The sequence below is a fragment of the Phyllostomus discolor genome, chromosome 1 (assembly GCF_004126475.2).
Source record: "Phyllostomus discolor isolate MPI-MPIP mPhyDis1 chromosome 1, mPhyDis1.pri.v3, whole genome shotgun sequence".
NCBI classification, from domain to species: domain Eukaryota; kingdom Metazoa; phylum Chordata; class Mammalia; order Chiroptera; family Phyllostomidae; genus Phyllostomus; species Phyllostomus discolor.
In genome coordinates, this window is record NC_040903.2 from 126,017,596 (window position 1) to 126,043,502 (window position 25,907).

General features: G+C 37.8%; 1 pseudogene; it reads left to right on the plus strand.

Annotated features, from left to right (window-relative positions):
- The first annotated feature begins 1,302 nt into the window (after positions 1-1,302).
- On the plus strand, positions 1,303-24,142 carry LOC114492053 (annotated as a pseudogene).
- The last annotated feature ends 1,765 nt before the right edge of the window (positions 24,143-25,907 follow it).

Here is a 25,907-nt window from a genome sequence, read left to right on the forward strand (position 1 = left end):
GCCTGACACCTCCAGGTCTGGTATCCTATGGTCCTGGATATCACTCCAGTCCAGTATACCTTCCCTCCTCAAGTGCAGAGGGATTGCTGTGGCTGAACGCAACCCAATGGCATGTCAGTGAAGGAGCTGAAAGCTGACCCTGGGAGATAGTAAGAGACCACTCTACTGCTGAGCATAATCTTATGCTCAGGGGTATTACATTTGCAGGCTGGGGCTGAGACAGGGGCTGCATTTGTTAAGCAAAGCATACAAATAACCCAAATGCAGAGACCAAAAAGAGATAAACTATCCCTAGGGTGATCTGCTCCGCGGGATTCCATTCCACAGGGGTCACAGTCACTAGTCCAATTCCCAATGCTCCTGTGAAGGTGCCAATTAAAATCTGGTACCCTGTGGAACAATGGTCCATTCCTTGGTGTCTTCTTTACTGGCTGGCATCCTCTGGAGCATGGGTAGCCTAGGTGCAAGCCTAGTCCTTGGGTCCTCAGGATCTGCTGCTGCTTTGGCCTGGCTATAGTGGATCCAAGGGGTGATTCCTGCAACTTTAAGGGCAGTCAGGGTGGTTAGTAATACCAAGTATGGCTTGGTCCACAGGGGCTAAAGTGGTTCTTTTTCCAATCTTTTACCCGTATATAACTTCCCGGTTTAAAGGAGTGAGCTGGCCCCCCTCGGGTTAGGGGTCCCTGGCCTAAACTGGCCCCGTTTATTTTTCCTAATGTTTCCCCTAGCTTCTGAAGATATTTTGTCTGTCCTAATTCACCTTGCAACCAGAGTCCCCCCTTTGGTAAACTGAGAATTGGGGGAGGTCTCCCAAAAACTAACTTGTCTGGAGTATATCCTGAGGGGTTAGGGGTGTTTCTAACCCTAAGGAATGCTAGAGGCGGCAAATCCATTCAGGGCAGTCCAGTTTCCTGGTGAAATTTAGCTAAGGTTTCTTTAAGAGTCCGGTTCATCCGCTCTACTTTCCACTTTCCCAGAACTCTGGGGTCGATAGGCAGTGTGTAGTTTCCACGGGATGTCCAGAAGCTTGGCTGCTTCTTGGACGATTTGTGAGACAAAGGCTGGCCCGTTGTCACTTCCAATGGTCAGAGGCAATCCGTACCTTGGGATGACCATTCTCAGGAGGGCTCGAGTGACTTCCTGGCTTTTCTCTGTCTTGGTGGGGAAAGCCTCAACCCATCCAGAGAAGGTACACATGATCACCAGGAGGTATTTAAACCCTTGGCTAGGCTTGACTTCAGTAAAATAATTCAGCCAGGCCCTTCAGCAGTGTGTACGTTTCCTACCAGCACCGTTCCCGGGATGGGGCCGCCAGGAGGAGGCCGTCCATGTACTGCAGAATCATCAAGTCCGGCCCCCCTCAGCGAAGGGCTTCAGGTCTCCTGCCAGAGCATCCCCAAATAAGGTTGGGGAGTTCTTTAACCTCTGAGGCAGTCTAGTCCAGGTCAATGGAGTCTTGACCGCAGTGTGCGGATCTTTCCATTCGAAGGCAAAAATGGGTTGGCTGGAAGGTGCCACAGGAATGCAGAAAAAGGCATCCTTCAGATCAAGGCAGGTAAACTATGTTGCTGTTGGGGAAAGCTGGCTCATGGCAGTGTACAGGTTTGGGATGACCGGGTGGAGGGTGACAGCTGCTTCGTTGATGACCCACAGATCTTGGATGGGTTGGTACCCTCTCCCATCCAGCTGCCATCATGGGTCTGGGCCCATGTCATGGAGCCAATTTTCTCTGAGTTCCCACGCAGGTTCTGTAATTTGGGGGACCTGCTCCCCAGTCACATACTGGGCCAGAGGGGTCTCTTTTCATCTCCCTGGCTCAGAGCATGGCCATAGCTATTCAGCATATCTAAGTGACCAGCCAAAGGCTATAGGTATGTTAAATAACTATGCCATGGATTAGCTGTAAAGCTGTTGCTGAACAAAACAGCCCTGCATGCTCTTGCTCCAAGTGTCCCTTCCCCCAACTCACACCTGTGGGAGAAGGGGTGAAGATATCTTAAAATCTTGAATTCTGGACCCCATTTTAAATGCCCATTTAGGGTCCCCCCCCTTGGCTGCACCCTGTAACAATCCCTGCTTTCAGGTATCTGAACCCTTTCTGTCCAAGCCATCAAGACAGAAAAGGGAAAATCAGTTCTAAAGTGAAGCCCACAGATTGCCTGAACTGCTCACCAACCCAACCACTTAGTTAAGCCAAACTGTTGAGTTTCAGGGGCGATGATGAAAAATGGGCTCTTTAAGTGAGGCCTATATTGCAACCAATCACTCAGGTAATGAAGTCATAGGCATATGTCCTATGAAAACAGAAGAACACACAGGTTAATAGTTCCCAAACCAGTCTCTGTGCCTATGAGACTGTCTTTTGGGAGACATTCAGCTGCAAGGTCTTTCCTGCAATGACATTTAGCAATGTCAATTTGACAGGTCCTCAGTACCTGTAAATTGTATATCTTTGATGGATATTACAAAACCAGGTTCAACTTTCAACCAAAAAGAAACTTTCAAGACAGTTAGCTGCGTCATTCTGATGTCCAATACTGAGCATTGTGATTTTCCTTGAACCACAATTTTTCTCCTTAGAGATCACCCTCACTGTTATTACAGGGACTACTTTGAGTCCCGCTTTTCATTTTGACTGTTCGTTTGCATAAACACACCAAGAGCAGCATGGATCACTCATGATATTTAAGTCTGCTTTGGAACTCACACAGCAAACCTTTAAATTGACTTTTCAGTCCACCCCTCGGGGCACAGAAGCAGAACCACACATCCACCATCTGGCTTTGCCTGTACCAGTTGTTTCACTCAAATCCTTCAGGCTTCCGTTGTGCCCACAGGTTCCTTTTTGGCCATCTTTTATGAAAGCAACATTTGTTCCTTCCCTGGAAAGATTGCCATGAACCACACAACCAACCAAGTTACTAGGCTTTTCTCGTGGGCTTATGCTAGCTTTGCAAGTCAATCCCAGTTCCCCTGGCCTTTCTGGTAAAGACCAGAACCCATACATGACCCTCCCCCCCATTCAGACGTGACATTCCAGTCAAAGTCTTGGTTAACAAAACCACTATTAATGACTGGTCTTATTGGTTTTATGCAAAGAAACCTTATGTCTTCACTCACTCCTTCAGAATGTCAAATTCTGGAGGGATCAGGTAGGGAGAAAAATACAAAGTGTGAAGGAAAATCCTTTCCCTTCTGATATCCACTGAGTTTCTCAAAACCTTCACTTCCAGACATTCTGCAACATTCACAAACCCTTCAGTCTTTCTTTCATATACCTTCTGATATACACCAGAGGTGCATACCTCATACTAGTACTTATACCTTCAATTACTAACACTACATAATTTCTTTCTAAAACTTTTACTTTTCCATTTATTTTTACAGTTTCCAACAGATCTTCTTCATTTTCATATCTTATACTTTCTCATTTACTTTCCTATAGAGTGTGAAGTTTCAGCCTTCCCTGGAATCCTCAATTTCCTTTTCAAAGCAGATACTGAGCAAAATCCAAAATACAGAGTTCCAGAACAATATACAGGTAGGGGCATTCTCTTGCACTGATGCATCCATCAGTGCTTCTCAGAGACATGCTTCTTCAGGCCTGGTCTCTTGGCAGAGACATGCTGCTGTGCCTCTGGCTGAAGCACTCATCAGCCCCAAATGACCCTCCCTGGGTCCCAGAGGGCAAAGGCATTCTCCCGTAAGTAGTTACAGGTGACCTTTCTTAGGTCTTACAGGTGACCTTAAACAGGTCTTCAAGTACAGAGGGTTTCTGATCAGAAACAACACCAACGGCAGAGACTTACTCTTTCAGATCCCGTCTTATGGCAGATACATGCCCCCCCATAATGAATTCTCCCAATTGGCACTGACAGACAAGGGAATGGGCTCTTGGATCGCCCACCTGGCTTCTCCTCTCTCGAGGGACTTGGGTCTGTCTTAGCTAAGGCTGCCTGGGTAGAATTCGGGTTAAACTCCCAACCGTTATGCCATATGACAAACCGAGGAACTGTAGGTTAGGGCTGACTCTCACTCCCTAGGCTTCTGCCTGTGGAGCAACAAACAGTCATTCACACAAGCACACAGAGCTTATCACGTTCCCACCCACCCAAACAGTGGGACCCCTACCTGGACCTTCCGGCCTGAGGGCTGATCAATCCCTCCTACACCACAAGGGTGGGCCTGGTCTCGAGCACAGGTCCCCGAGGCACTTACCAGATAGACACCTTCCCAGATCTCACCAGTTTGCACCCCACCAGCCCAGGTCAAAGAGTGGTCCAGGGGCTGAGCCCAAGGAGCCTGGGATGCCCAGGACCCTAAACACTGGGGTGCAAGCCTCCTTATCACCGCTGGGCCCCACCAGCCTCCCCACAGATGCCTTCACCGGAGGCAACAGTCTGCTCGTGTGAGTCACTTCCCAGTCAGGGAACCAAAATGTTACAGAAAAGACGACTTAAATGATTTCGGGGTTTGCAAAGGAGAGTTTTATTCACCCATACGGACCCAAAGGAGATAGATTCCAAATTTTTGGCCCCAGGTTCTGGCTGGGGCTGGCTTATATTCTTGTTACAAAGGCAGAAGGAGGAAGGGGAAGGAGTGCAGCTGCTGAAAGCGGGCATACAGAAGCAGAAAGCGGGGGTTAGCGTACGACCTTGAGATAACTACTTATCTGGGAATGGCTGCTGTTCAGCTATGTCCTGTCACAGTATTCAAGGAATGAGGCTCATGCTGCCTCTTCTATTTGCAGTGGAAGAGATGCATTCAAAATTCACAAACTGGTATCTCTTAGACGTCTCTCCATTAGGATTCATGACTTTGGATCCCTGAGTATCTGTAGGGGATGTGTGACTACTCTGAAGCTGCCATGTTGGAGAGACCACATGGACAAAACAACTAGAGATAAAGATAACCAAGAAGTGTGATCTGCTCCGGCTCCCAGCAGTTCAAGTCTTCCCAGTTCAGACACTAGACACTTGAGTGAAGAAGACTTTGAGACAATCTTATGCTCTCAGCCACTCTCAATTAGTGCAACTCCTTGAGAAATTGACAGCTAGAACTACAAACCAAGCTGCATCAATTTCATGACCCACAAAAATGAGAAAATAAATTATCATTATTTTCAATCACTATGTTTTGAATTATTTGTTAATTACCAATAGAACACTAATGTAGAAATTCAAAAGAGAAATACTAGTATTTTAAACAAATATTGTTGGAATAATTAACTATTCAAGTGAAAAATTTTAAATGTAGAAGTACAAGTGTTTTTTTAATTATTTAAAAATTATTATAAATCTGCAAATTTTTCTTAATTGAACTAGTTTCCTGTTTTAAAATAAGGGCTACCTAGGAGTATATTTACAGCACCTTATATGTATATTACTCAATGAGACTCTCTGCAGACGTTTATTTTTTGCACATCACAACAGCAATAAATGTAGAGTTGGGATTCATAGTCAAGCAGAACACTTGCTCTTAAATATGACCCTGTCCTGAACAGAAATTGAGCAGATATATCTATAATCCAAACTCTATAATTACATCACATTTTGTTAAAGGAAATAATATTTTCAAAACATGAAGCAGTTTTAAGCAGAAAACAATACTTAGATAAGAATTTAGCATTTCCATTATAATTAAAATTACAGCTTGAAAGTGTGAAAGGGGGACTCAAATTTGAAACAGAATGTTGAAAATCAAGTTATACTATTTAACTTAACACAACAAAATAGCCTTTCGTTTGATTTGGTAGTAATGGGAAACCACAGTACACTTGTCAATTTGCAACTGGTTTCTTGAGAATTCGTAAAAGTGTGTGGCATCTTAATATCTGAATAGTGGAGCAAAACAATATAATCCTATTGCCTAAATCTGCTTACAGGTTACCTTCATCTAGTCCTCTTGTTTCCAGTGCAGTCTAATTGGTGCTTTCAAAGACAGAAATATACAAATGAGTTGATATAATGTGAATTTCTGTAAAAAATATATAGTATACTTTATTCAATTGTCTATCTGTAGAGAATAGATCTAAAGAACAAGAGATTTTAGAAAATGAATATCACTTCAATTTCAGTTTGATTGAAGGGAATGAGAAGATGATGTATAAATTATGATTATTTAAGTATTTCTGTTAAAGTCTTCACTTAATGCTTGCAATATCATGTGCATAAACTTATTTATAGGAGTCAGCAAAGTAGGTTTACAGTTGTGAGTCACATTTTTGAGTTAATAAAGGTATTGTAATAATCATAACCTGTATGTCTTTTTCCATATGAACAACTGTAAACCTACTTTTGCCCACTCCTGAGTATTGAGGGTTGCTTGGTTTTTAATTTAAAGGAAGATACCAGGTAAATAATAACAAAATTATTTTTGTTGTATTAAACTTGGCAGATTTATGCTGTTTGTCACTAATTTGTTCATCTAGAGATCCAAAGTTGATTTACTCTCACACTGTTCAGAATTACACATCAGTAAACATACAGGGGCACCTGGACAAAAGATCAGTAGCTTCTTTCTGACTGAATCCTAAAGCCTGATACTCTGAACTTCCACTGTGGTGATACAAAGGTCAGGTTGATAGGGCACTCAAGACTTGGAAAATTTTAGCTTAAGGTAAAAAACTGTAAGTCTAGCAAGTAATGTGTATATTAAGCTTTTGTTTCAGAAACTACAGATAAGACCCACTCTGGCTCCTGAGAAAAGCAGCCGACCTCCTGGGGCACTGGCTAGAGATTACCTGCCTGGGGACAAGTTGGAGGCGTCTGGGCCTTTTGTGATACCACCCCCACCTCTTGGGAACAGCTAACTGCTGAGAACCAGAATGTTGCAGCTTCACTCACCTAATCTTCCCTGAATTTCAAAGCCCTCACTGCACCTTGTTTGTCCTCCCCCAACCCCTTATAAAAGAACTGGCCAGGAAAGAGAAGGGAAAATGGTTTGTTAAGGTATAAACCTGCCATTTTCTCATATCTCCGGCCATCTGAATAAAGCGGCCATAAATGATTCAGTCGCTGTCATTGTTTATTGGATCTGGTAGTGACAGGCAACCCAAATGCTAGTGTCTTTTCCGGTTACAAGGTGAGTGAAAATACCTGTGTTAATTGACCACGGAACAATCTTTTCATATATTTCTGGAGACAACCTGAAATACATAACCAAAATAAATAAACAATTTAAGTTTAATATCTCTATGAAGACCACATTGTTTTCTTTCTACAATTGCTACTTAGTCATCCAAATTATAGTCCAACTGTGAATTCATCTTTCTATGCTGAGAATATACAAAGGCCCTCAGCTCAGATGCAGCCATTTCCCAAATGTCAAAATACTGTTACAGAACACACAAGGGGGGGCCTGGGATGATATACTATTACTAAAAGAAGGCCCCGGTCCGTTATGTCCGCCGCCCTAGGAAAGACGTCTCTCAATGCCAGAGATTCATGAAAAGGAAAGAAAATGTTTATTTGATGCTATACTAACTTAAAGTAGTGACCTAATGTCTTTACTAAAATCCCAAAGTCCCTTAAAAACACCCACAAACAGACAGTCCTTCCTTCCTTCCCCCTTTGCCCAGTCCAGAGTACCGTATCTCAGGAAAGGAAATAGAAGTCCATGGCTTAGGCAGTCCTCTGGTTCTTCCCAGTTAGAACTCCATCTCGACTGGGGTTCCCAGCACCCTCCGCTGAGTCACCGGGATCTCTGCTAAAATCAGGTGGTGGTTCCCCCTTCTAAAGCTGTGGGGGTCCCCACTCTGCCAGGCATATGGTCCTCTCTCTCAGGGCTGCAGGAATGGAGAGTCCCCACTCTGCCAAAACTGCATGGTTCTCTCCTCCAAGGCTGCCGTGTGGTTCTCCCTCTCTCAGGGCTGCAGGAGTCTCCACTCCATCAAGGCCGCGTGGTTTCTCTCTTCAGGGCTGCGCATGGCTCTCCTTCCTAAAGCAGCACGGTTCTCCTTCTCTCAGGGCTGTGCATAGCTCTCCTCCTCTGGGCTGCACATGGCTCTTTTCTTAAAGCAGCCTGGTTCTCCTCCTCAATGGCTGTACATGGCTCTCTACTCCATCGAGTCTGCGTGGTTCTTCCCTCAATGGCCACCAAATCTGGGTTTTAAATCCCAGCGGCCAATCTTCCTCTGCAGCCCCATTTCCGACTCCTCCCACACTCGGCTTCACATGCCAGAACTCGTATCCTTCCAGCTTTACTGGGCTGCCATCATGAGTCTGGGCAGGCGTGGCCCCATGTCCTGGAGCCAATCCTCTCTGAGATCCCACGCAGGCACTATAACTCAGGGGACCTGCATCCCAGGTCCCATCTTGGGGGGGAAGGTACTTCTGTTCCCCTGTCTTAGAGCTGATCACAGCTACTTAACATATCTATGCAACCAGCCAAAGGCTATAGATATGTTAAATGACCAACCCAGAGGTTAGCTGCAAGGCTGTTACTATGCAAAACAGCTCTCAATGGCCCTGCTTCATTTGTCCCTTCCCCCAACCCACACCCTGGGGTGGGGGATGGAGACATCTTAAAATCTCCTGGACACCTTAAGTTCTGGACCCCATTTCAAATGCCTATTTGGGGCCTCCCTCTTGGCTGCACCCTGTAACAATACCAGTTATGCTTGTAGAATGATAATTGTAGAATCCTGATTATTATTAGTTTCACATTCAGATATTAGTCCTTGTTTGACAATCTTATAAAAGTATTTTTGTTTCCATTATTGATGGTTTTTAATTCACAACACAGAAACTTTCTAAGCATAGGTATTGTCAGTGGAATAAATCAGTGCTTTGTCTTGAAACTTCCTACTTAGTCCTATCACTTTTCTAGCAGCATGTTAGCTTTTAATTTAATATTCATATTTATTTATAGGTTTACTGATAACATGTGGGGAATTTCAATAAATGAATGGGATTAATTATGTTCATAGCTAAATGGATTGTCTGTACTTTATGGCTCAATTAATTTAGCAACTCCATATTTCAGGATAATCTTAAATAAAAGACAAGTCTGTCAAAATCATGTTATATAGTCAAGCAAATGGCTATTTGGTAGCTTTTTTATTCTTTACATTTTGGCTATTTTTAAAAGAAAAGACCACCTCAAAGTTTAGCTGTTACTGAAATAGCAATGCTAAGTTGAAAGGATAAAAAGGCAGGTGTCTAAAATTGGGATGGAGGGCATCAAAATTTATTTAAAACATATTTCATCTGAAGAGTAAGTAAGGTCCTAACAGTCAGACCATTTATGAAACTGAATAGCTAAGTTCATGTTGCAAAACTTAAAATTATGATACTATCCCTAGGTATTCAGAGGGTATTCTTTCTTAAAATAGTACATAGTGATTATTTTGAACAGAAGAGTTAACATTTGTGGAGCACCTATACTATGTAAAGCACATTATTTTTCAAAGCAATCTGTCACTGTGCACATCACATTCCCATTTTGTCACAGGTGGGCACAGGTAACCAGGTTCTTAGTGATCGGGACAAAGAATTGAACCGAACACCCAGAGTTCAAAGAAGAGAACATGGGAGCAGGCCAACTCCAAGCAGAGATTGACCTCATGGGCTGGAGGGACTTTATGCTTATAGAGCGGATCCTTCCTGGCTAGTTTTAGTGGGCTTTTACTGAGTATATACAAGTAGTTGCATTACTTTAAAGCTACTGTGCATGTGGTTTCCCATGATCCTCCCCGATTGGCCACCAGGGAAGAGAGTTCCACAATGCTAGGGAATTAATCCCCGTTTCTCCTGGGGTCCCCCTGTACTAGGTTTACCTCTCCCTAAGCCAGAGAATTATAGCTCTTCATGCTAGAGATTGGTGAAAAAGAAAAGAGTTATTTATTCAAGTTATACAAACTAAAAGTAATGACTTAATGTCTTTGTTAAAATCCCAAAGTCCCTTGAAACACCCACAAACACACAGTCCTTCCTTCCCCCCTTTGCCCAGTCTGGGGTACCGTATCTCAGGAGAAGAAATAGAAGTCCATGGCTTAGGCAGCTCTTGGTTTTTCCTAGTAATTTGTGCTCAGCTGGCAGGCCTTCCTTAGTTCCCAGCACCACTGGTTGCGTTGCCAGGATCGCCAGCTAAAGCCACGTGGTGATTCTCCTCATGGCTGCGGGGGGGCAGGGGGGTGATCCCCTTTTCTGAGAGAGCAGTGGCAGCAACGCCGAGAGGGCTAGCGCGGAGATCGTCGTGTCCTGGCCAGAGCAGTTGGCTGCAAGGTTGGCTGAGCCTGAGCGGTGAGAGCACGGGCACAGCAAGCAGAGGCCTGGCTGTGGCTGTGGCGACCCGGCAGTGACCCGGTGCTCCCGAGTCACTCATTGGTGGCCCCTTCTCGCAGCCTCGGCTGTAGAGCTGGCTGGGGCTCGGAGCCAGGCAGTAGAGGAGCCTCAGGTGGCTGCATCGCGGACGGTGTCTAAGTGGCTGCAGGAGTCCCCACTCTGCTAAAGCCACATGGTTCTCTCTCCTCAGTGGCTGCTGTCCTCCCTGCACTGCCACAGCTTCATGGTTCTCTCTCAATGGCCGCCAAGTCTGGGTTTTAAATCCCTGCGGCCAATCTTCCTCTGCAGACTCATTTCCGACTCCTCCCACACTCGGCTTCACATGCCAGAACTCGTATCCTTCCAGCTTTACTGGACTGCCATCATGAGTCTGGGCAGGCACGGCCCCATGTCCTGGAGCCAATCTTCTCTGAGCTCCCACGCAGGCGCTATAACTCAGGGGACCTGCCCCCCCAGTTACCTCTGGGTGGGGAAGTTACTTCCATTCCCCTGGCACAGAGATGATCACAGCTATTTAACATATCCATGCAACCAGTTAAAGGCCATAGACATGCTAAATGACCACGCCAGAGGGTAGCTGCAAGGCTGTTGCTATGCAAAACAGCTCTCAAGGGCCCTGCTCCATTTGTCCCTTCCCCTGGGGTGGGGGGTGAGGACATTCTATATATTTTTCTAATATTTCCTGGACACCTTGAGTTCTGAACCCCATTCCAAATCTCTATTTGGGGACCCTTTGGCTGCACCCTCCTACAATTTTACAGGTAATGCACTAGGCCCAGGCATAGTGAGTAATGTACTCTATGTTTCAGTATACATCTATGGTGCAGAGAGCTCAAATTCTCACATGTGCTACCCCAGGAAGCATCTTCACCTTCCTACTCCCCCATCACTGATTACAGATTCTGAAGAGTTCACTATGTGTGTAACTTTACCGTGGAGAGGATAACAAGTGCTATACCCAATTATGATATACTCTATTATTATAAAGATTCTATTTAAATAAAATCATAAAAAATACATTTCTATACATGCCTTCAAATCCTATGACCAGTATATTTTTATGGAAGGTTTTCATCATATTTAATCATGGAAATAAAATGTTTATTTATTACCAAACTATCAGATTTTAAAAATACACTGTTTGACTTGCTCCATGACAGTAGACATAATTCAATAAAATAGGTTGTAATAATTTGGATAAATATAAAAAATATTGATTGCCCTGGCTGGTGTACGTAGCTCAGTGGATTGAGCACGGGCTGGGAACCAAAGTGTCCCAGGTTCGATTCCCAGCCAGGGTACATTCCTGGGTTGCAGGCCATAACCCCCAGCAACCGCACATTGATGTTTCTATCTCTCTGCCTCTATCTCTATCTCCCTCCCTTCCCTCTCTAAAAATAAGTAAATAAAATCTTAAAAAAAAAATATTGGGCTAAACTAATGTTTAACTTCACAATGGCCTAAAATATGGTGTCTACAAGGCATATTTTTCTTAAGTTAAATTTAATGCAATTTTAATGAAACTAAAGAAGAAGATGAAGAATATTGGAAAAGAAAAAATGTAATTTTATGATTGCATAAATAGTTAAAAATCTAATATACATAACTTTCTGAATTACAGAAGTTCCTAAGAGAAAGATACCTGAGATATTCCAAAAAAGAAAATGATAAAATTGTCAACTCTAACACCTTTAAAATATTTTAAATTTATATAAATGGAAATACATAAATATAAATAATTAAAAATTGAAATGCATATTTTCAAAATATTGATAAATTTTAAAATGACATCACTCGAGTTTCTATTTAAAAACATATATTCCATTAAAAAGCATTTATTAATTTCTTCACAAGCACCAGTATAGCTGTGAAAAAGAACCATTAAAAATCAACAAGAGTCCTGACTAACAGTTCAGTTGGTGGGGCATCAACTCACAAAGTGAAGGGTCACTAAATTCCATGTCAGGGTGCATGACTGGGTTACAGGTTCAGCCCCTGCTCTGGGCGCTTCTGGTCAGGATGCATAGGAGAGACACCTGATTGATGTTTCGCTCATTGCATCAATGTTTCTCTTCTCTTCTTCCCTCCCTCTCCCTCTCTCTAAACCTAAATAAATAAAATTTAAATTAAAAAAAATCAAGAGCCACTATTAACACTTACAGTAGCATGGCCTGAAGCAGGGTCTCTGAAGGTTGCTCATGAAGAATATCTGGAACTCTTTTAAAACAGGCAAGATTTGAACTTGTTCATTAATAAAAGAAAAAGTTTTATCCAAGATTATTTGTTAAAATAATTCAGCATATATTATCCTCAGCACCTTTATCTTTTTATTTTTATTTATTGTTGTTCACTTACAGTTGTCCTGCCTTTTTCCCCATTGCTCACCACTACCCCACCCCCACTCCCACAGTCAATTCCCCACATTGTCTGTGCCCATGGGTTCTCTATTTGTGTTCCTTCTTTGTTCCTTCCCTTTCTTTACCCCGTTATTCCCTTCCCCCTTTCCCTCTGGTCACTGTCAGTTTGTTCTTTATTTGTATATCTCTGGTTCTATTTTGCTCATTTGTTTGTTTTGTTGATTAGGTTCCACTTATAAGTGAGATCATATGGTATTTGTCTTTCACCACCTGGCTTATTTCAGTGAGCATAATGCTCTCCAGTTCCATCCATGTTGTCACATTGGGTAGGAGCTCCTTCTTTCTTCCTGCTACATAGTATTCCATTGTGTAAAGGTACCATAGTTTTTTGATGCACTCATTTACTGATGGGCACTTAGACAGTTTCCAGCACTTGGCTATTGTAAATAACACTGTTATGAACATTGGGGTGCATAGGTTCTTTTGATTGGTGATTGAAGATTCTTAGGGTATAGTCCCAGCAGGGATCACTGGATCAAAAGGCAGTTCCATTTTTAGTTTTCTGAGGAAATTCCATACTGTTTTCCACAGTGGCTGCACCAGTCTGCATTCCCACCCACAGTGTCATAGGGTTCCCTTTTCTCCACAACCTCATCAACACTTGTAGTTTGTTGATTTATTAATGATGCAGTGCTTTTAAATGAAGGTAATTCTCCACTTCATCACAGAAATTGGAATTGATTAAAATGAATAATTACGATATTTAACTGGGAAATAGCCTGACACATTGGAAAAACAGAACATCCACCAAGGGCAGTGATTTTGGCAACGAGTTTATTTTTCTAAGTGCTGGGTATGGGTGATCATGTGAAATAGTTGAGAAATAATTTTGAGGGAGGAAAAATGTAAGCACCTAGGAAGGTATAGTGATATCTACTAAGAAATAGTTAATAATGGCTATGTTGAAAATTTACTTTCATATTTGGCTGATTGATTTATTTTATATGTTTACTCTCTATTAGAACACTCAGGCTTCATCCAAGTACAATCTAACACAAAATTCAATGCTTTTATGGCCTGACAAGTTTGAGCTATGCATTTTGGATCAGCTTTACCACCTGCATAGAGAAAAACTGTTGAGAAGGCTGGTTATAGAAGACCCAAGGAAGAGACATAACTCTAACCATGCAGAGTATCCTAAAGATTACTAAGTTTCACACAGGGAGAAGAACAAAGAATGTGGTCAAGCAACCTCAGCACTGTCTGATATTTTCAGATCATTATGTCTATATGGAAGGGAGGATGTCAAGGGCACTTGCAGGGGATGGATACAGGGTGGTGTGTGGCAGAGGTTTCTTGAAGTATATTAAGCCATCAAGATATTGGAACAGCTAGATTCTAATTCTCTTTCACTAACTACCTGTATGAAGTTTATCGAGTTACTTGAATTTTCTGGTATCACTTCTAAAATCCAAGATTAAATAATTAAATGATTTCTCAAGTTTAACACTTTGAGATTTCTACTATTTTAAAATTCTCAAGTTTCATGTGTTTGTGTTTTTTTATAGAAAGCTGATTTTCTAAATATAATAGCTAATAACAATTAGGTAGAACATTTTTGCTTATTCTATGGATTTAAGTATTTCATTTGAATACTATCTTGACTCAAAATTCTCAAAACTTTTCCCTTATTCCTTCTTTCAGTAGATATTGGACCACAGTTTTTATAACTGAACCTGCACAATATTCCCATCCCACAACACACATACATTCACACAGAATAGAAAATTATTTTGGCTGTATGGTAAACATAACAACTAACAAAAATATAAATAAATATATGTCCACATAAAAAGTCCGATTTTTGAAAAAAATGATTTAAAATAGGCATTTTTAGTGGTCAATAAGATAATGTGTTTATAAGTTCTATTTAGAATATATTCAACAACTATTAGATTTGGAATAAAAAGAAGGCTGAAATTTTGTCTTAGGATGAACTTTTTATCTAAGTAAGTTAAGTGTGAAAAGTTTTCTTGAATTTTTAATATAGTGGTAAATTCATTTTTCTTCTTTGAACACTTGTAAGCATTGAATCCATTTACAAAGAAAAAAAACTATTCAATTTATTTTAAAATATTTGTATTGTCATGCTGGTCCGTAAAATTTGATTGTTATCCAACCAGGTAGTAGAACTAAATGTTGCCTTATAGTGGGATACTTTTTAGTGTCTTTGAAATCAAATTAATTTTTTCCTGAAAAATAAAATTGCTGACTTACATAGATGGATCATACTAACACTGGATGATGTGAATAAAGACCCTTTTAGTTAATACTGTGGGCTAGATAACACTTTACCAATTAGATCAATTTTGACAAATTTTATTTGATACTCTAACACAGAAGTTTAGTTTATGTCAGTTTTCTATGTATAGATGGATCTATTTATAAACAAATATCTATATGTGCAAACATACTTGTCATACCTATAATGTTATATTACAATTTATAAAGTCATACATATATAATGATTGTTCTAACAAGTAGATAACATTTGAACACAGTGTAACAATTTTGTAAAATGATGTATATAAATTATAGTGTGTCAGAATTTCCTTGACAAATGGCTATACCAAATAGATATGTAGGACTGCTGTTTCTATAGTGACAGCATATACATACAGAACCGAAAGAAAAAAAAAGGTGTCAACATTGGAAAGGAAGAAGTATAATTGTCACTGTTTTCAGATGGTGTGATACAATATATAGATAAACCTGAAGACTCCAAAAAAATTCCCTGTAGAAGTAATAAATAAATTCAGGAGATTTCTAAGCTACAAAATCAATATACAGAAAATGTATCATTATATAATAAATACTGAACTATCAAAAATATTAAGAAATTAGTCTCATTTACAATTGCATCAAAAAGAATAGAATACCTATAAATAAATTTAACCAAGGAAGTGAAAGACCTATGCACTGAAAATTATAACATTGTTGAAATAGAACACAAATAAATGGAAAGATATTCCATATTCATGGACTGGGAGAATTAACATTATTAAAATGTCCATACTACCCAAAAGGATCTACAGATTCAATGTAACCCTATAAAAATAATGTCAGTTCTCACAAAACTACAACAAATAATTTTAAAATTTGGATGGCACCATTAAGACCCCAAATAGACAAAGCAGTCTTAAGAAAGAAGAATAACATCAGCCATATCACACCACTTAGTTTTAAACTATATTACAAAGGTCTAGTCATTAAAACAGTATGGTATTGGCATAAAAACAGATAGAAATCAATGGAACAAAATAGAAAACTCAGAAAGAAACCTGCACAGTTAATTTATGTGCAGGTTTATTTGTATGTGCAGCTTAATATACACATAGTTAATTTATGACCAAAAACCAAAGACCATATTGGAAAAGAAGAGTCTCTTCAATAAATAGTATTGGAAAAAGTGGACGGTCACATGAAAAGAATGTAACTAGACCTCTATCTTTCACCATACACAAAATTAACTCAAAATAGATTAAAGATTTAAATATAAGACTTGAAGCCACAAAATTCTGAGAAGAAAACATAGCAATAACCTCCTTGACACAGGCCTTAGTTTTTGCTTGTTTTCAGTGTTTCTTTTAATATAACTTCAAAATCAAGAGTAACTAAAGCAAAAATAAACACATGGCAATATATAAAACTGAGAAGTTTCTAAACAGTATAGAAAATCATTAACAAAACAAAAAGTGACCTGATGAGTAGGAGAAGATATTTGCAAATAGTATATTTAATAAGGGTTTAATATCTAAAATACATAAAGAGCTCACACAACTCAACAATATAAAACAACCTGATCAAACAATGGTCAGAAGATGTGAATAGACCCCCTTTTTAAAGAAGACATACACATGGCCAATTAGCACATGAAAAGATATTCAACTTCATGATCATCACACTGTAGTCCATGTTCACGAGTCCTTTCTTTTTTGCTTGATCCCTCCACAACCGGACACATTCCCCCAGAGCTGTCAGCCTACTTCCTCTGAGTCTGTCTGTTTTGCATGTTAGCCCAGCATGTTCATTAGATTCCACATATGAGTGAAATCATATGGTATTTGTCTTTCTCTGGCTTATTTTACTTAGCATAACAATCTCCATATCCATCCATGCTGTCGCAAAAGGGGAAGATGTTATGTCTGCCTCATTCCTCATTAATATTTTACATGGGGAGACTGCATGTGTTGAATAATGAATACATAACAGAAAATAATTCTTGCCAATTTTGTTTTTCCAGTTAGTGATTTTAACCACAGAATAAAGGTTTCTTTGTTGGAAGGGGTAGGTGTTATACATATATAATTTTTATCACAATAAGGTTTTAGTCCTTCTCTCTTTAGCAAGGTATGTCAACACCATTCTCTTCAATCAAAATCAATTATTTCACTAGTAAACTACTGCCTTTATTCTATAAGTTTGTAGAGTTTATGTTCAGTAAGGGTTGTTGATGGATTTTTTAATCTATAGCTTTTAACTCTAACTGAGAAAGCATAATGAAGTATTACAGTGCATTGCACTGCCTAGGTGTCAATGCTTGGAATAATGTGTTCCTTCTAACGATGCTATGTTGAGGAATAGAATGTAAAATACCATTCTGAGCCTCTTAATTTGACATGTTGCATAATAAAAAAAATAAAACAAAACAAAACAAAATGTGGTAGTTGTTTAGAGACATGTGGGTGGAGCCCTACTACAGAATTGTAACAAAGAATACTGAGAGAGAGAACTAGAGGATATTTTGAGCCATGCTCTCATGTCTTTTATTTGTTTCATCTCCTGTTCTATGTTTTAATTAAAAGAGTAAATTGAAACAGCCTGAATCTTTTAACACCAGGTTCTCAAGAGATGTTACATAGCCAAATGGGTTAAGAATCGGGCATCTGCAACATGATTTTCAGCCAACAATCAACTAGCACTCTGGTCCTGAATAATTCTCATAATATCTTTGTAATAGTTTCAATATTGGCAAAGTAAAATGGCAAGTTTGTCAGCTCACAATTTCACTCACCAGAAATAAGATGTCTCTAGGGCAGTGCTCATGCCCAGTGGCTATTGGATTCACTTGAAACCCAGTACTACAAAGGAATAAAAGTTGACAAATTTGATAGTTTACTTCAAATAACTAGGACTTTAATAATATATAAGAGAAAATAGAAACACTTAATAAAAAATAATGAGCATGCAATATCTAGTTTGCACATTAGACTTATATGCATAATATGGCCAATACATTAATCATTGTGGCTGACCATCTCATTGGCAGGTTTCACTTTCATTTACTGATTTCTATGCAGTCAGTTTGTGAAATTTATACTTTACTTTCATGTGTGAATGTGGCTTAAAGCATCAGGTTAGATTTTAATTTAGACAGTTAATGGTTTTTCATAAAATTGGGTTGCAAACATATTTTCTTTAATGGATTCAGGGGTCCAAAACAAATTAAACCAACAATTAAAAAAATAAACACTATCAAAATATGGTAAAGGAAATCTGATAGATAAAAGCAACAAAGTATTCCCATTTGTGTCCAGCAAGACATGTAAACAAATACAATGGAAATCAATGATTTTAAGCAGTCAAGTTATTTTGTTACAAAGAAATTAATATCCACTTCCATCCAAACCTGCAGGAAATGCAGACCTTGGGAGTTTCTTCCATTGTATTCTTGGCTAGGAGAATGGGAAGGGTATTACTAGTGTCATGTGTTCGTTCATTTGCATATTTATTTACTTATTGGTCTATCAGATTCCTGTGAACTAGTGCCTTTTCTTTAACTGAGGGCCTGGTATTGAGTACTCTATTAGGTTGACCTATCAAAATAAGCTGAGAAGAATTTGTATAGATGAATCCCTTAATTCATGTTGCTTAAACACTCATTCAGCAATAATGTAGCTTAGGAAGAATGGTACAAAATTTTATTGAAACAGGTTTTCTGCCTTAAAATTAAAACTCATACACTTTTATAGCATAAAGTGGATGGGAAGAGAGTGAAAGGTAATATTGCCTGTACATTTACAATAAAACAGGCTTATCATAATATCAATAAAATAGAAGCACAAAAGTTTCCTATATGATGAACAAAATGAATAATGAAAACAATCCTTTCATACTAGATTTCTTTGCAATTGTATAAATATTTTTGCAGTCTAATGATATTGTATTTAATAAGTTAATAAAGCTGTTTGAACATATATAATTAACTTAAATATATCAATTAGCAAAAATATATAAATAATCATTTTCACCAAGGTTTATCTAAGCAAAAAATTCTTTTAAAAATGTATTACATAATATTAATTTTCTGACAAAATTCTTGCAGAAAACATACCTAAAATTAATCTTCTGTTCTTTTCATTATTTTTTTCTTTAGAGATGATCAAGAAATTAAAGACACTTATGAAATCATCTGTGTATAGAATTCTTATATTTTTTGTTCACTTTGCACTAAATACATGGCATACATTGATAATTTGAAAGACTTTTTTCAACTTTTTAAAACTATTTCAACAGTGACTTTATAGAAATACACACTTTCCTTTCAAAATCCTAAATTCTTTGATAATTCGTAAGATAGTTTATAATATTTAAAGAAATAGCTATTACAAGTAAAACTGACAAGCAACTTGACAGCAGAAATTTAGAAAAATCACACCTAAACTAACAGGATTAGCAGAGACCACAGAGGGTCCACTTTTATGTGGCTCTCTGTGGTTTACAAATATAATTCAGTGTATTTAAACAGGAGACAAGTGTACCTTAGTCCAGTAGTCAGAGAGGTGGAAGTTTATATTCTACACATCACTGAACAAATTCATGAAAAATAAACACTATGAAAGTGTGATCAGCATATGTACACAACCTAGGAAAGGAGGTATTAATGCATATTAATGTCCAAACTTCTCTTATACATATTTGGTAAAGAATACATGTATTTACACTCAAGTAAAATAATTAAAACACTGCTGATATCCATGCTAACAAAAAATGGCCTAGGCAGGTTCTTTGCCCACTTTTTCATAGGATTGTTTGGTTTTTTTGTGTGTGTTGAGTTTTGTAAGTTCTTTATATGTTTTGGATATTAACCCCATATCAATGCATCCGCAAATATGTTCTCCCATTCTGTGGGTTGGTTCTCTTTTTATTTTGTCGATGTTTACTTTTCTTGTGCAAAAACTTTTTAGTTTGATGTAGTTCCATTTGTTTATTTATTTGTGTTTGTTTCCCTTCCCTGGGAAGATACATCTGATAAAATATTGCTATGAGCAATATCCTATATTTTGCTGTTTATGTTCTCTTCTACAGTTTTTATGGCTTTGAATCTGACATTTAAGCCTTTGATCCATTTTGAATTTATTTTTGTGTGTGGTGTGAGAAGGTGGTCTAGTTTCATTTTTCTGCACATATCTGTCCAATTTCTCCAATACCATTTATTGAATAAACTATCTTTAACCCATTGTATGTGCTTGCTTCCTCCATTGAATATTAATTGACTATAGGGTTGTGGGATTATTTCTGGGCTCTCTATTCTGTTCCATTGATCTATGTGTCTGTTTTTATGCCAAGGCCATGCTGTTTTGATTACTATGGCCATGTAGTATAACTTGATAGTAGGTAATGTGATTACCTACTATCCAGTACTGTCCTTCTTTGTCAGGATCACTGTTGCTATGTGGGGCTTACAGATGGCCAATGGACACATGAAAAGATGCTCAACATCACTAATCATCAGAGAAAAACAAATAAAAACAACAATGAGCACCCTCACACCTGTCAGAACAGCTATCATCAATAAATCAACAAACAACAAATGCTGGTGAGGATGTGGAGAAAGGGCAACACTTTTATACTTTTGGTGGGAATGCAGACTTGTGCAGCCACTATGGAAAGCAGTATGGAGAGACCTCAAAAAATTAAAGACAGATCTGTCTTTTGACCCAGCAGTCTCACTTCTGGGAATAAAAGGATACCCAAAACACTAATTTGAAAAAAAGTAAGCACCCCTATGTTCATTGTGGCACCATGCCCAATCACCAAGGTATGGAAGCAGCCTAAGTTTCCATTAGTAGATATGAGACATTTACAAAATGGAATACTTCTCGGATATAAAAAAAAAGACAAAGAAGAAAATTAATCCCTTTAAATAGTGTGGATGGACATGGAGAACACTATGCTAAGTGAAATAAGCCAGTCAGATAAAGACAAATATCATATGATTTCACTTTTAAGATGAAACTAGTGAACAAACTGAGCTAACAAGGAAGATAGAGACAGGCTCAGAGAGTAGGTGACAGCTAAGCTGGAAGCAGCATTAAGGGGTGGAGGAATTGAGCAAATAAAAAGGACTCATGGACATGGACAACAGTGTGGTGATTGCAGAGGGGAGGGAGATAAAGGGGACTAAATGTTTACAGGAAAAATACAATAAAGATTAAATCATACACACACAAAAAGAAAAAAAAAGAGAAAGAAAAAAAGGCATAATCAATGAGAATTAAATAGTCCTGATGATTTCTCTTGGCATCAGAGAAACTAACACATTCATACATTATTTAATATAACATCTGATTTTCTTTACAATTTGGAGGGATATAAATCTTTTAATGTTCTTCAAAGTATTGCTAACCATTCTCTTTAGGAATTAATTTTAAAAATAAAAGAAAAGAAATAAAGTTAAATATGCATTATAACATGATCCCAGACAATGAGCAAATTGGGTTTTTAAAAGATTTATCACATTAAAAATGAATAATTTTTAGTGAAATTACTAAATATTTATACTAGCATATGTTGAAATTATTAGAATGTCAAACATAATGTTAAACATAATAATATGCAAAATTTATTCAGCTTGGATGGAACATGAACACTTTAAAAATGACTGACTGGTAAATAACATAATGTTTAATGGTAAATAACAATGTATTAAATTTATGAAAATGCCTCTAGCTGAGTGTCAAGGATTCTGTAATGGTTTCAGGTACATTAAAATTTTTCATGTCCTCCAGAAAAGAATTAACAAAATAATAAATACAAACAAATGGCAAACTTTCAACATCATGAGTTTTCTTAGAGTGCTATGTAAAAATAGAATTCATAAAATGTTTGGATATATTGAGGTTTACATAATTTAATTCATGATTTGTCTCCATTTTTTCTTTCTCTTCTTTTAGACCTTTACAGGTATCAGGAAAACTCTTTGCCATTCTAGTTTTCATTAAAATGCACAAAGGAAATATTATACTCAGCTGATCCTCATAACCCCTTTTAACCAATAAGAAGTTCAATTTAAATAATTATAATTTTAATCCAGTTGCTTATTTTGCATTAGTGTCAGGGAAAAATATCACAAATTAAAATGTTATTATAAATCTACTTTTATATTTTAGAAAATAAGTATACCTATACCTGCATATAAATTATGGCTAACATCTATGACTATTTTGAAAACAGATATTCTATTAGAAAAATGTTATTTTCATTATCAAAGAGTAAATATTACTAAGTGATGAAAATCATGCCTTCTTTATTCCTTTAACACTTTTATTTTCAATTGTTTTGTTTAAAATATTACTTTTATGTCATAAAAATAACTATTTATTGCACTGATTTTTTTAAGAGTTTTGTTTTCTGTACCTTTGAATCTCTTTGTCTCATTTTTGGTTTTCTTTTTCATGAGCTGTACTGTTATCATCATTATCCTTACTTTAGAGTTATTTTTTATTTTATTTTATTTACTCTCACTAAATTATTTGTAAAACATATTGACTGAATATGTATATCTACATCATAATTTATCTGTTGAGCCCTGTCCTATAATGTGATGGTGTTAGGAGGAGGGGCTTTGGGTATGTAATCAGGGTTAGATGAGGTCCTAAGGGTGGAGCTCTCCTGAACGGAATTAGTGTCTTTACAAGAGTCAGTAAAGAGCATGCTTACTCTCTGCTCTCTGTCTTGTGAGGGCAGGGAGGAATTGGAAGTCTGCAGCCAGAAAGACCTCAACCATGCGGACCCATTTATCTCAGACTTACAGCCTCTAGAACTGTGAGAAATAAGTTCTTGTTGTTCATTAGTTATGTAGTCTATGGTACTTATATCAGCCTGAATTAAGACAGTGCTGTGCATTTGGTTTCAATATAGTATTTATAAAATATACTTTTAAAACTTTAACAACATTGTTAATTACTGCTCTAGTTTTATCCCTCTTGCTTTGACACTTAACGTTATTATCTTTCAGTCTTAATATTTTGTAATTTCCAGTGTGGTTTACTTTTTAATGCTTAAGCTATATTGGGCTTCATTAGAAATATCAAAACATTTATAATTTATATTTTCATATGAATTTATAAGTTATATTTTTATGTTTATAATTATCTATATTTCAAAAATTGTGCATCTTGCCGATATTACTGATTCTTTCAAAACTTGAGACTTATTTGTGTCTATATCATCAAATTGAATAAATGTATGTACATAAAAATGAACTTTATCAGATATATATATTCATTCAGTTAATTTTTATTTATAGAATCTTGACCTCTATTGTTTTCTACCTAAAACTCCGTGTAGCTTTTTGTTACTATGTCATAGAGAATTCAGCCCATTCAAATTTAGAAAGATAAACCTAAACAATATTTAATCATATCTGAGGAGAAAGAGGAGGAGGAAAAAAGAGATCACAGACTTCCACCTGGGCCTAGAGTGTCTCTTAAAGTAGTGGAGAGAGGAGGGCAGTTGGCCACCACCTTCTATACAGGCTGCTGGCGGTGTCCTGGTGACCAAGAACTCCTCTCCCCAAGAGTATGAAAGTGATGATGACTGTTACGAAGTGTTGGACCTAACTGAGTAGGCAAAAAGACACCACTGGTGGAATCATGGTTTTGGCCACAGTTCTGGACCTATGGTAGAAAAACACTCAGTAGCCACCCAGATTGTAATGACTGGAGTGACTGGCTGGTGTGCAGGATTTTTGTTTCAAAAAGTTGGAAAACTTGCAGCAACTGCAGTAGGTGGTAGATTTATTCTCTTTCAGACTGCTAGTCACAGCGGCTATGTGTAGATTGACTAGAAAAAAGTTGAATAAGATGTAAACAAAGCAAAAAGACAGATTAGGAAGGAATGAATAAGGCAGCACCTGAAATCAACAACATAATTGAAGAGGCAACAGAATTTGTCAAACAGAACATTGTGATATCCAGCAGATTTGTGGGAGGCTTCTTGCTAGGCCTTGCATCTTAAGGATAGGAGTATTCTCGCACAGTGGAGACACCTGTGAGAAAAGCAGGTGGTGACAAGGTGGTCTCTCAACATTACATGCCACCAGGCTGTCCAAGGCAACAAGAAACTACTAGCTAAACAATATGAAACTCACAACCTAGCATAGTGTCATCTGAAGGTTGGCAAACTAGTATCTGTTGTAAAACAATCTACATGGTATATATATACATATACATGTACATATACATATACACATATATATATATATACACACAGTAGTATTCCTGAGCAGAAAATGGCTTTCATTTATTTAAATCAGATGTTCTTCATTGTGCTTTATAGTATAGAGCCAATAAATACAACTTTGTATTATAGCTGCAACATTAGGGTTTTTATTATAAAGATAATATTGGCAATAAACTGAAGAACTGTAATGCTCTTTTGTAGAAGGATTTAGAAATAGTAGAATTATTAAAGATGTTAAACAAATTTAAGCTGTTTTTTTTTCCCCCACAATTCTTCCTTTGGGTCTATAATAACTGTAGCAGACAATACCAGACGACGAGAGTTCTAAGGAAATATTACATGAGTAAAGCTTTTTTTTCTTTCTTTGATATCTGTAGTTGTAAAAATATATCTTGTATGTAAGCTTATAATATTTAGTTATGTATGTATGTGTGTATGTATATATGTATTTATCCTGGAAGCCTGACAGAAATCACTATTTTGAGGGTATATACAGTTGGTTCATGGCTTTATTTTATTAACTTTGAATGAACCTCCTTTCTCAGTTCTAAAGTTCTAATCATTATTTTGGCCTCTTCCCAAAGTGGTAAAAATTACCTTAAAATGCTTAGTAGTACAGTATGGATTTAAAGTGAAGAACCATGATTTTCTACATAATTATGAAATTATAACTTAGAATTGTCTCCTTGATCTACACTGAGATATAACTACTAAGACTTTCAAACTTTTGGTAGCATCATGTTGGTTGAACACTAGGCCATTTAACTTGAGTCTCACGGCTTGACATCACAACTCCCTCTGAGGCTCTTTTGCCAAGAAAAGCTTTCTGTATTGTTTTGTCATGAGAACCCAGCAACCGCACAAGAACCCTGCAACCCAAGGCATGTACCCTGAATGGGAATCGAACCTGCGACACTTGGGTTAGCAGCCGACGCTCAATCCACTGAGCTACACCAGCCAGGGCACATTTGATACTTTTGAAATTGAGTACAATCTGTGTGCTTCCATTATCACAAGATTCCTTGAAATTGAAATTGAATGTGAGATTGATTTTCATGTTTTTTTTTTTACTTTTATTAGTGACTCAGATACAATGCTAAATAAAATTCAGACTTTCTTTAGAAAATAGTATTTTATGATTTACTATAATGTATTTTTTCTTTCTTTTTTCCTTTTCTTTCCTTCACAACCTTTTTCAAGTTTTGATGTATTCCTTTTGTTCTTTTTTACAAAACTATATTTAATTGATTATAATATTACAGTTGTCTCATTTTTCTCCCCTTTATATCCCTCTGCCCTGTACCCCCCTCCCACCATCATTCTCTCCCCCTGAGTTCATGTCCATGGGTCATGCATGTAAGTTCTTTGGCTTCTCCATTTCCAAAACTATTCTTAACCTCTCCCTGTCTGTTTTGCACCTACCATTTATGCTTTTTATTCCTGTAACTTTTCCCCATTCTCCCTCCTCCTCCCCACTGATAACTCTCCAGGGTGATCTCCATTTTTGTAATTCTGTTCCTGTTCTAGTTGTTTGCCTAATTTGTTTTTGTTTGTGTTTTTTTAGGTTCAGTTGTTGATAGTTGTGAGTTTGTTGTCATTTTACTCTTCATATTTTTTGATCTTCTCCTTTTTCTTAGATGAGTCCTGTTAACATGTCATATAATAAAGGCTTGGTGATGATGTGCTCCTTGAACTTGACCTCATCTGAGAAGCACTTTTTTGTCCTTCCATTCCAAAT